This window comes from Mus caroli, unplaced genomic scaffold (assembly GCF_978045245.1).
Source record: "Mus caroli unplaced genomic scaffold, Mus_caroli_1 scaffold_13, whole genome shotgun sequence".
NCBI lineage: Eukaryota > Metazoa > Chordata > Mammalia > Rodentia > Muridae > Mus > Mus caroli.
Window position 1 is genome coordinate 90094909 of NW_028227268.1, and position 10303 is coordinate 90105211.

The window sequence follows — 10303 nt, forward strand, 5'->3', positions numbered from 1 at the left end:
AGAAGGCCCTGCGTTTCCTGGAGAAGACATTGAACCTGCACTGCATGTAGTTTAAAAGCAATTTGTCAGTGGTGACAATTTACAGAAATATATTCCTGTAGTAGCATCTCCCAACCGCTGGGATTTATGGCTTCATCTCCCGGCTTTGAAAGCACACTCGCATGCTCCAGCAAATGGGAAAATGTATGAACAATTTGTTGGCTCCTTTTTTTTTTATCAAGTTTCCCCAAATATGTAAACTCTGAGAGCGCCTTATTCTTTTTAAATGATCATTCATTTGTCTCCAGACTCTATCTTTTGGCACAATTTATTATTCTCTATTTCAAAAAACTTAAATGCGTTTTGCATATTAGCGCGTAACTCTTGCTCCTGTCTCCTCAGTCGTGGAAAGGACTGGATTGCTTTTATAAAGAAAAAAATGGCTAATAAAATTGGCCTCAGCACCATTGCTCTGCAATTCTTATGAACAGTAAAGTGGTACTTACCGTCATTGATGTTAAAAGCTATTTCTAAATTATGGTGCCATTTATTATCTCTAGTGTCCAAAGTAAGTTTAAATGATGCTTATAATTCATGTTTTACCAAATTTCCTTTTCCCCCCGAGGATACCTCTGATTAACTTATGCACATTAAAGCGCTTTTTAAATTCTTCTTTTATTGCTATTATGTTCTGAAAATCTCAGCGATTCTCAAAAATGGGTAATAAACTTGAGATAAAATGCTGCAGTTTTAGATCAATGCTGACATATCACTGTGGTGATTTCTTCAGAGCTAAAGTGATAACGCCTCATATTTACGGGATATATACTAGGTTATTACTACAGTATTACCATTTTGTTCTAAGATGAAATGAGTAATTTGCCAATTTATTAAACAGTTACATTTAAGTATTGCTTAGGACATTACCACCCCAGTCTGTTTACTTAGCTTGAAGAGTCACCATTAAGATACCCTGTTTATTTAGGTGAAATTTGTAATCATCACGCCTTCCATTAACCAACTTATTTTTCTGCAAGGCTAATTGTCTGGAAATGAGTTGTTTCTTATTTACTGTGCTGCATTCTGCTTAGCTGGCTAAAAATGTCACCCCAGCAAGAAGTGCTCAGGAAATTAATAATACATACAGAGAACAGTTTTAATTAGTATAATACCAAACGTTAATAAAAGATTTATGACGCTGTAAGAAAATTCTAACAGAACAGATCTGATCAGCTTCGGGCTGGGTTTGTCCAGAGGGTTTGCAGCAGCCATGCCCTCTATGGGAGGTCAGAGTGATTCCCCATCTCTGCAGGGGTTCCTAGGAGTATGAACTAGAGGTGGGGAGCAGGGTGCTGGGCAGGGAGCCCAAGCCAGGGAAAAGGCCTCGGGGCCTAGAAATGGGGTGCCAATGGTGGCTGCTCTTCTGCAAAGCTGGAGGGGAACCATGCAGTCACTTTCTGGGGTACCAGTGATCTTTGCTCTGAACTAGGACCAGAACTTTGAGAAAGAAGCCAGGCTGCTGTTAGTTCAAAAGCCACAGAAATCTGGACAGCTTGACACTCGGACAAAAGCCATGTGAAGCTTCTTGAGCTACCTGTTGTCTGCACACATACCTAGGTACACACACACACACACACACACATATCTGTTTTCACCCCAAGGCATGGAGAGTATGGTTTCCTCATCTAGCAGCAGGAGACAAAGTCTGAAGACTCAGCTGCAGTTGTAAGAGTCTACAACAGGGCAGTGGAGAGGTTTTGAACCCAGTGTGTGACAGCCTCCTGAAATGTAAACCCTGCTACCTGGTTGTCTGCTGCAAGGCTTCCTCATCATTTGGCCAAGTGCAGGTGCAGATGGGGACATTGAGTCGAGCAGTTAGCTCTTCCTATTGGCAGTGTTGTCTCTTCAAGTCCACACCTTTCTTGGTGTGGAATGATCTGGGAAGTACAGGGACTCTTTCCTGCCTTCATTAGATCAGTGTCTGGTACATAGTAGGCAGTTTTAGAAGGCCTTAAGGGACCAAAGGAAAAGGGAATTAAAAAATAATAGTGAAGCATTGCAGTGTGGACAGGAAAACCACCAACCCTGGCAGCTGCTGGAACTTGGGACCAGCATAGCACACACCCCACTAGCTGAGGTTTAAAGAGGTTATTACAGTCACCAGTTTCCAGCCCCCGAGGGTCAGGTCTCAGGAGCAATGAGAATCCTTTGTACAGTAAACTTGTTCATTTTTAACACACATAATAAAAACTGACCAAGCCACTGACTTTCCTAAAATTCTCCCCAACTCAAGACACTGCATCTCATGAGGCACTTGAGGACCAATGGCTCTTTTATCCATCTCTTGATTAAAAAGAAAAAAAAGACCAGCAAAAGTTCTTGGAAAGAACTGTTCCAGGCTATGTGACAAAACAGTTTGGGTGACTTCTAGAAAGACAAACTCAATGTCTAAGACCAGGGCTACCCCGAGGAGGGCCTAGGAGGTTCCCCTCCACCACCCTGCTTTTCAGGAATGAAAAACCAAACTGTGGTCCATCCCTGCAATGGACTACTACTCAGCAATAAAAAGGAACATAGGACCAAAACATGGTAAAGCATGAAAGGACCTTGAAATCATGTGCTATGTGAAGGAAGGTGCACATAGAAGGGCACACGTGGTATGATGTCACGTGTGTGAAATGTCCTGGATGGGTAGATCCATACGTGTGGATGGGAGAGTGGTATCAACAGAGACAGGCAAGGGGTGAATAGGGAATAGTTACCTAATGGGCAGAGGGCATTTTCTAGGTATCGAAGATTGCAAAACTTGATATTTAGTGATGACTGTGCAGTATCATAGAGGCTCAAAGGCCATGCATTAAAACTTGAGTGTTGATTTTAGTCTTCAGGGCCTGGCTGGAACTCATCACTCTCCTGCCTCAGCTTCCCAAGTGCAGGGATTAAAAGAATACACCTGACCTGATGTGATGTGACATGTTTCACCTCATTATACATAGATAGATAGATAGATAGATAGATAGATAGATAGATAGATAGATACATAGATACATAGATAGATAGATAGATAGATAGATAGATGATAGATAGATAGATAGATAGATAGATAGATAGATAGATAGATAGATCGCTTTTTAGGAATACCAGTGTCTAAAGCTACATATTCCCACCTTAGCAGTGACTGCAAGAGTGGGAACCCAGAACTGACCATTTGCCTGTCACTTTGAGGTGAGTCATCCAAAATCAGCTGTTCCATAGCTATGAAAACACTGGGGACATGACATATGCACCAGGCAGCGGGGGAGTTTAGCTACAAAACAGCTTGCATGTTACATGCCATTAAAACACGTGTATGCACACACACACAAGCATAAACACACACACACACACGCACGCACACACGCACATATGCTCACACACACACACAGCCAAATAGTGGTAGCACACGCCTTTAATCCCAGCACTTGGGAGGCAGAGGCAGAGGCAGGCAGATTTCTGAATTCAAGGCCAGCCTGGTCTACAGAGTGAGTTCCAGGACAGCCAGTGCTACACAGAGAAACCCTGTCTTGAAAAGCCAAACTTTCTCTCTCTCTCTCTCTCTCTCTCTCTCTCTCTCTCTCTCTCTCTCTCTCTCTGGAAAACTAGGAGGACACACAGGACAAACTCTGCAACAACAAGAGGCAGGAAACTGATGTTTCACAGGTCACAGCTGAGGGGAGGGTGCTGGTATGGAAGTTCACTCTGTGAACTGTGAGAAAGGGGAAAAAAAGCACTGAAGACTTTTTTTTTTTTTTTTGGTTTTTCGAGACAGGGTTTCTCTGTGTAGTCGTGGCTGTCCTGGAACTCACTCTGTAGACCAGGCTGGCCTCGAACTCAGAAATCCGCCTGCCTCTGCCTCCTGAGTGCTGGGATTAAAGGTGTGCGCCACCACGCCCGGCTGCACTGAAGACTTTTTGAAAGCACAAGAATAATTTTTTTTTTCAAGACAGGGTTTCTCTGTGTAACAGTCCTGGCTATTCTGGAACTCTATGTCAACCAGGCTGGCTTTGAACTCACAGAGATCCTTCTGCCTCTGCCTCCTGAGTTCTGAGATTAAAAGTGTAAGTCACCATGCCCAGCTTGGAGTGTATTTTTTTAAAAAGATTTGTATATTTATTTTATGTATATTGAGTACACTGCAGCTGTCTTTAGACACACCAGATCCCATTACAGATGGCTGTGAGCCATCATGTGTTTGCTGGGGATTGAACTCAGGACCTCTGGAAGAGCAGTCAGTGCTCTTAACCACTGAGCCATCTCTCCAGCCCTGGAGTAACTTTTTTGAGAATTGTTTTCTGCTATTTTCTATTATACTTTATGTGTGCCTGTATCTGTGTGTGGGGATGTAAACAGGAACAATGGTACCCTGTGTCAGATTCGCTGGGGCTGAAGCAAAAGGTGATTGTGAGTCACACTCCATGTGGAAGCTGAGAACCGAACCTGGGACCTACCTCTCTGCAAGGGCAGCAGACACTCTTAACCACCAGGCCATTTCTCTGACTGACGGGAATATATTCTCATTAAATCATGAGTTAGGGCTGGAGAGATGGCTCAGCATTTAAGAGCACTGACTGCTCTTCCAAAGGTCCTGAGTTCAAATCCCAGCAACCACATGGTGGTGGCTCACAACCATCCGTAATGAGACCTGACACCCTCTTCAGGTACATCTGAAGACAGCTACAGTATATTTAGATATAATAATAAATAAATATTTTTTAAAAAAAAAATCATGAGTTAAGGGCTGGAGAGTTGACTCAGAGATTAAGAGCACTGACTGCTCTTCCAGAGGTCCTGAGTTCAATTCTCAGCAACCACATGGTGGCTCACAGCCATCTGTAATGGGATCTGATGCCCTCTTCTGGTGCATCTGAAGATAGCTACAGTGTACACATACACACACACACACCAACAGGTAATTAGGACAAAAGAAAACATCCACTATGCTTCCACTGGATGCTGCAGCTTTCTTTGTATGATTCCTGGTTTTGCTATTGTTGCTTTTGGTGTGGGGATGAACAAAGGTTTGGGGATTGTTGGTTGCTGGGCAACTGCCACACTGAGCTGCTCCCTAGGCATGCTGGATATTTTTGGATACCAAGGATTGGAGGGGTGTTTTGTTTTGTTTTGTTTTGTTTGTTTCTGGTTTTTTGTTTGTCTTTTGGTTTGGTTTGTTTCACTATTTCTTTTTTGTTTTTGTTTTTGTTTTGTTTTGTTTTTTCGAGACAGGGTTTCTCTGTGTAGCCCTGGCTGTCCTGGAACTCATTTTGTATTCCAGGCTGGTCTCGAACTCAGAAATCCGCCTGCCTCTGCCTCCCAAGTACTGGGATTAAAGGTGTGCGCCACCACCACCTGGCCACTATTTCTTTTTTTTTTACTAATTTAAAAAGGAAAAAGAAACAGCTGTAGACAGAACCAGGCCTTCCTGCACTGCCCTGCTATGTCTGTTTTGTCATATTTGTTCTTTTGTTTAGTTGGTTGGTTTGGTGTTTTGGTTTTTGGAGACAGGGTTTCTGGGTGTAGCCCTGGCTGTCCTGGAACTTACTCTGTAGACCAGGCTAGCCTCAAACTCACAGAGGCCCTCCTGCCTCTGCCTCCCAAGTGCTGGGATTAAAGGCCCCATTCATGAACCACCACTGCCCAGCCCGCCCTGGAGTTTTTAAATGAACTACATTTGCTTGCACTTTTCAGAACGAAAAATAGAGACTCATGAACTGTTCATGAGTCTATGGCTGTGCCACGCAGCAAAGCTCCAGGGAAGACTCCGTTAAGCACCTGGCTGAGTGCTCAAGGAGGCATTTTGTCACTTTTTTGGAAGGTGTTTTTTTTGCCCTGAATGATGGATTGGCAGGATTTCCTGTCTTCATCTTGTCTGGCCTAAGTCTCAGAGTGGTGAGAGTTCAGGAAAGGGGCCAGTTACTTGAACTGTGTTTCCAGATGGCTGACAGCAAGGTTTTCTGCAGCTTCTTCTGATACACACAACCAGCATTTTCTTTTGTCTTTTGGTTGGTTTTTTGAGGCAGGGTTTCTCTGTATAGCCCTGGCTTTCCTGGAACTCACTCTGTAGACCAGGCTGGCTTCGAACTCAGAAATCCGCCTGCCTCTGTCTCCCGAGTGCTGGGATTAAAGATGTGCGCCACCATGCCCGGCCCAACCAGCATTTTCATCTCGGCTGCTTCATCCCTCTTTAAATGATAGTATTCTTAGATGCTAGAGGAATAGAGTCAATGGGCCATGTGGACTTCAATGTTTGTACATTTCAAGTATATGTACTGTGCATATCTGTAAGCACACACCATGATGGCCTGGTGTCAAAATTCTTCAGGCAGAAGAGAGCCAAATTTTCTCTCTTGATTTCAATGTATTATTTTCTCTTGGATCTAAATAATTAATAAGGAGGCCCTTTGCCATAATTAAAATGGATGTTCCTACATGTCAACACCAATAGCTTTTCCAGTAATGAACACACTGAGAGATCCTTGTTAAGTATGGCTGCTCCTCAGCCTCTGTGGCCACACGACAGAGTGCTGAGGGACTGTGGAGGGTGACAGAAGCCTGAGAGCTGACTCCAGCTTGGACCAATTGGTGAGCCAGGCTCAAAGGGGCCTTGTAACAGAAGGCAGCTTGATGACTCAGGGCCTCTGGCTAGATCTGCCCCCTAGGGTCCTCTTCCTCCACCAGAATCTGCAGTGAAACCTCTCTGAAAGAGGGTGGGGAAGAGCAGCCACTGAAACCTTCCAGGTAGAGAGGACCAGTTATAAATAATCAAAGGCTCAGAGTCAAAACACTCTTCCCCCTTCTCCCCTGTAACCATCCAGAACAGCCCTTCTTGGGGACAGTACTTTATTTTAGCTCAGCAGTAGAGAACTAAGCTCCAATGCACAAGGACCTGCTTCCATCCCTAGTCCCATGGGTGAAGGGTGATGGGACCCCCATGCTCATTGCAGCCCGACTTCCCAGGAAGCAACCTCATGAACGGAGACACGTGATGGAGAAGATATAGTGAATGGATATATGGAATCCTGCTGAGCCTTGAAAGGGAAGGCAATCCTGTCACTTATGACAGCATGGGTGTACCTGAAGGGTAGTGTGTTAAGTGACTAAATGTGGCACGGGGAGAGAGATGCTGGGTGAAGTCATCTGAAACCCTGGAAGTAAAGTGGGCAGGTGGGTACCACAACTGGGAATGGCGAATGGCTGCAATCCTGTCGGTAAGACAGCTAGACTGCTACATTCACAGCAGCATGGCCGACACTGCGTTGCAATGTTTACATTTCAAAGTTGTAAAGGAGGAGATTTCAAATGTTTTCACCACAGAGGAATGGTGAGTAGCTAGAAGTGACAGGCATGTACATTCGCTCATTTATCATGCATGCATATGTTAAAATGCCACACCGTACCCTATAAATACATGCCATTATTTATCATGTACGTATATATTAAAATGTCACACCGCACCTCACAATATTTCAATTGGTATAATTAGTTATAAAGAAGAGGACTAGACATGTAGTGAGAGAGTGCCAGCTTAATGCCTATAAAATCTTAGGTTACAGAGGCAGGGCCCCATACAGTGGGGCTGGAGAGGTGGCTCAGCAGCTAACAGCACTTGCTGCTCTTGCAGAAGACCCAGGTTCATCCCAGCACCCACATGACAGCTCACATCCCTCTATAACTCTAGGTTCAGGGGATCCCATTCTCTCTTCTGACCTTTGCAGGTACCGTGTATGTCCATGACACACATGCATACGTGCAGGCACATTGTGGTGGTTTGAATGAGAATGGTCCCCAGAGGCTCATGTATTAGAATGTTTGACCCCCAGTTGGCAGAAGTGTTTGGGAAGGATTAAGAGATATATAGTCTGTTGGAGATGTGCCACTAAGGGTGAGCTTTGAGGTTTCAAAAGCCCCTGCTATTCTGAGTCTCTGCGGATCAAGATGTAAGCTCTCAGCTACTTCCCCCGTGCCATTGCCTGCCTACTGTCATGCCCCTACCATAAGGGTCTCGGACTCACCCTCTGAAACTGTCAGCTCAAAATAAGCTGTTTATTCTCAGTTGCCTTAGTCTTGGTGTCTTATTGCAGAGAGAGAAAAGTAACTAGGACAGACATAAACTAAAAATAAATAAATTCTTAAAGAGGAAAGAAAACGAACACACGTACACACTGCCTCTGCAGTGCAGAGCATCAGTAAGGCATGGGAGATAGATGTTGACCAGGAGAACAGGATATCCAGGGACGAGGCTCAAGAGAAATGATGGTCAGAGAAGTTTACTGACCAACAATGCTGGTACCCTGGAATGGAAAGTGAGACAGGAGGGTGGAGGGGACAGAAAGTGGGTGCAAGGGTCATGTCAGCAGTGTGAAAGGGCGCACTCAACAAGATTCCTGAGTCTAGGGGTCAGAGGCCCTTTTGTGTGCAATAGTGGTCACTGATGGATTTGAAGCCTGGAGCATGGAGAGGTGTGAAATTTTCTAGGCAAAAGCCAGGTGTGGAATCCTAGCACTCGGGGAAACAGAGACAGGTGGTCTCTGAGAGTTCAAGGCCAACCTAGTCTACATAGTGAGTTCTAGGACAGCCAGAGTTACATAGTGAACTCCTGTCCCAGAAAGAAGAAAGAGCCGGGCGTGGTGGCGCACGCCTTTAATCCCAGCACTCAGGAGGCAGAGGCAGGCGGATTTCTGAGTTCAAGGCTAGCCTGGTCTACAAAGTGAGTTCCAGGACAGCCAGGGCTACACAGAGAAACCCTGTCTTAAGAAGAAGAAGAAGCCCCGAGACCCCGCCCATCCCACAAAGCAGAGTTGTGTTGGTCTCTGAACCCTACCGGTTCTGTGCGGCCTAGGCAGTGACAACAGCCAGGATGGCTTCGAAGTCAGGGGACGGTGGGACTGTGTGTGCGCTGGAGTTTGCAGTGCAGATGAGTTGTCAGAGCTACGTGGACGCTGTGCACAAGACCCTGAAAGGGGTGGCAGGTGTCCAGAATGTGGACGTTCAGTTGGAGAACCAGATGGTGTTGGTGCAGATGACTCTGCCCAGCCAGGAGGTACAAGCACTCCTGGAAAGCACAGAGAGGCAGGCTGTACTCAAGGGTATGGGCAGTAGCCAATTACAGAATCTGGGAGCAGCAGTGGCCATTCTGGAGGGCTGTGGCTCCATACAGGGGGTGGTCCGCTTCCTACAGCTATCCTCTGAACTCTGCTTGATTGAGGGAACCATTGACGGCCTAGAGCCTGGGCTACATGGACTCCATGTGCATCAGTATGGGGACCTTACGAGGGACTGCAATAGCTGTGGGGACCATTTTAACCCTGATGGAGCATCTCATGGGGGTCCTCAGGACACTGATCGGCACCGGGGAGATCTGGGCAATGTCCAGGCTGAAGCTGGTGGCCGAGCTACCTTCCAGATAGAGGATAAACAGCTGAAGGTGTGGGATGTGATTGGCCGCAGCCTGGTTATTGATGAGGGAGAAGATGTCCTGGGCCGGGGAGGCCATCCCTTATCCAAGATCACAGGGAATTCTGGGAAGAGGTTGGCCTGTGGCATCATTGCACGCTCTGCCAGCCTCTTCCAGAATCCCAAGCAAATCTGCTCCTGTGATGGCCCCACTATCTGGGAGGAGCGAGGCCGGCCCATTGCTGGTCAAGGCCAAAAGGACTCAGCCCAACCCCCTGCTCACCTCTAAACAGAGCCTCATGTCAGGTTATTTGGTCCTCGTAGCTGAACATCTTCTTGCAGAGGGAGCTCAGGGGCCCTTGCTTGTAGGCCTAAGTACAGGGCAGATAAGTGTTGTAGCCTGAACAAATTAAATTGTTACTTTCATATGGCAAAAAAGAAGAAGAAGAAGAAGAAGAAGAAGAAGAAGAAGAAGAAGAAGAAGAAGAAGAAGAAGAAGAAGAAGAAGAAGAAGAAAATAAGAAAGAAAGGAAAAAAGAAAGAGCTCTTATTCTTGCTTCCTGCTTGCTTCTCTTTTGCCCTCTTGGGCTCTTCCCTTCCCCACTTCCCTTCCCCCTCTCTCCACATGCTCATGACCATGGTCGGCCTCTACCTCTCTATTTTCTCCCTCTCTCTGCCTCTACTATCCTCTTAACTCCCCTAACTCCCCTCCCCATTCCCTGAATAAACTCTATCCTATACAAAAAAAAAAAAAAAAAAAAAAAAGGAAGGAAGGGAGAGAGAGACAGAGAAAGAGAGAGAGAGAGAGATTATTTCTCTAGGCAGGTCTCTGTTGTGGCCACAGGACCAAGGCTCTACACCAAGGGTTCCCAACAGGTTCCAGAATCTTCTAAAG

General features: G+C 45.8%; 1 pseudogene; it reads left to right on the plus strand.

The window, feature by feature from the left end:
* Positions 1–8807: 8807 nt before the first annotated feature.
* Positions 8808–9737, plus strand: LOC110305992 (copper chaperone for superoxide dismutase pseudogene; annotated as a pseudogene).
* Positions 9738–10303: the final 566 nt, after the last annotated feature.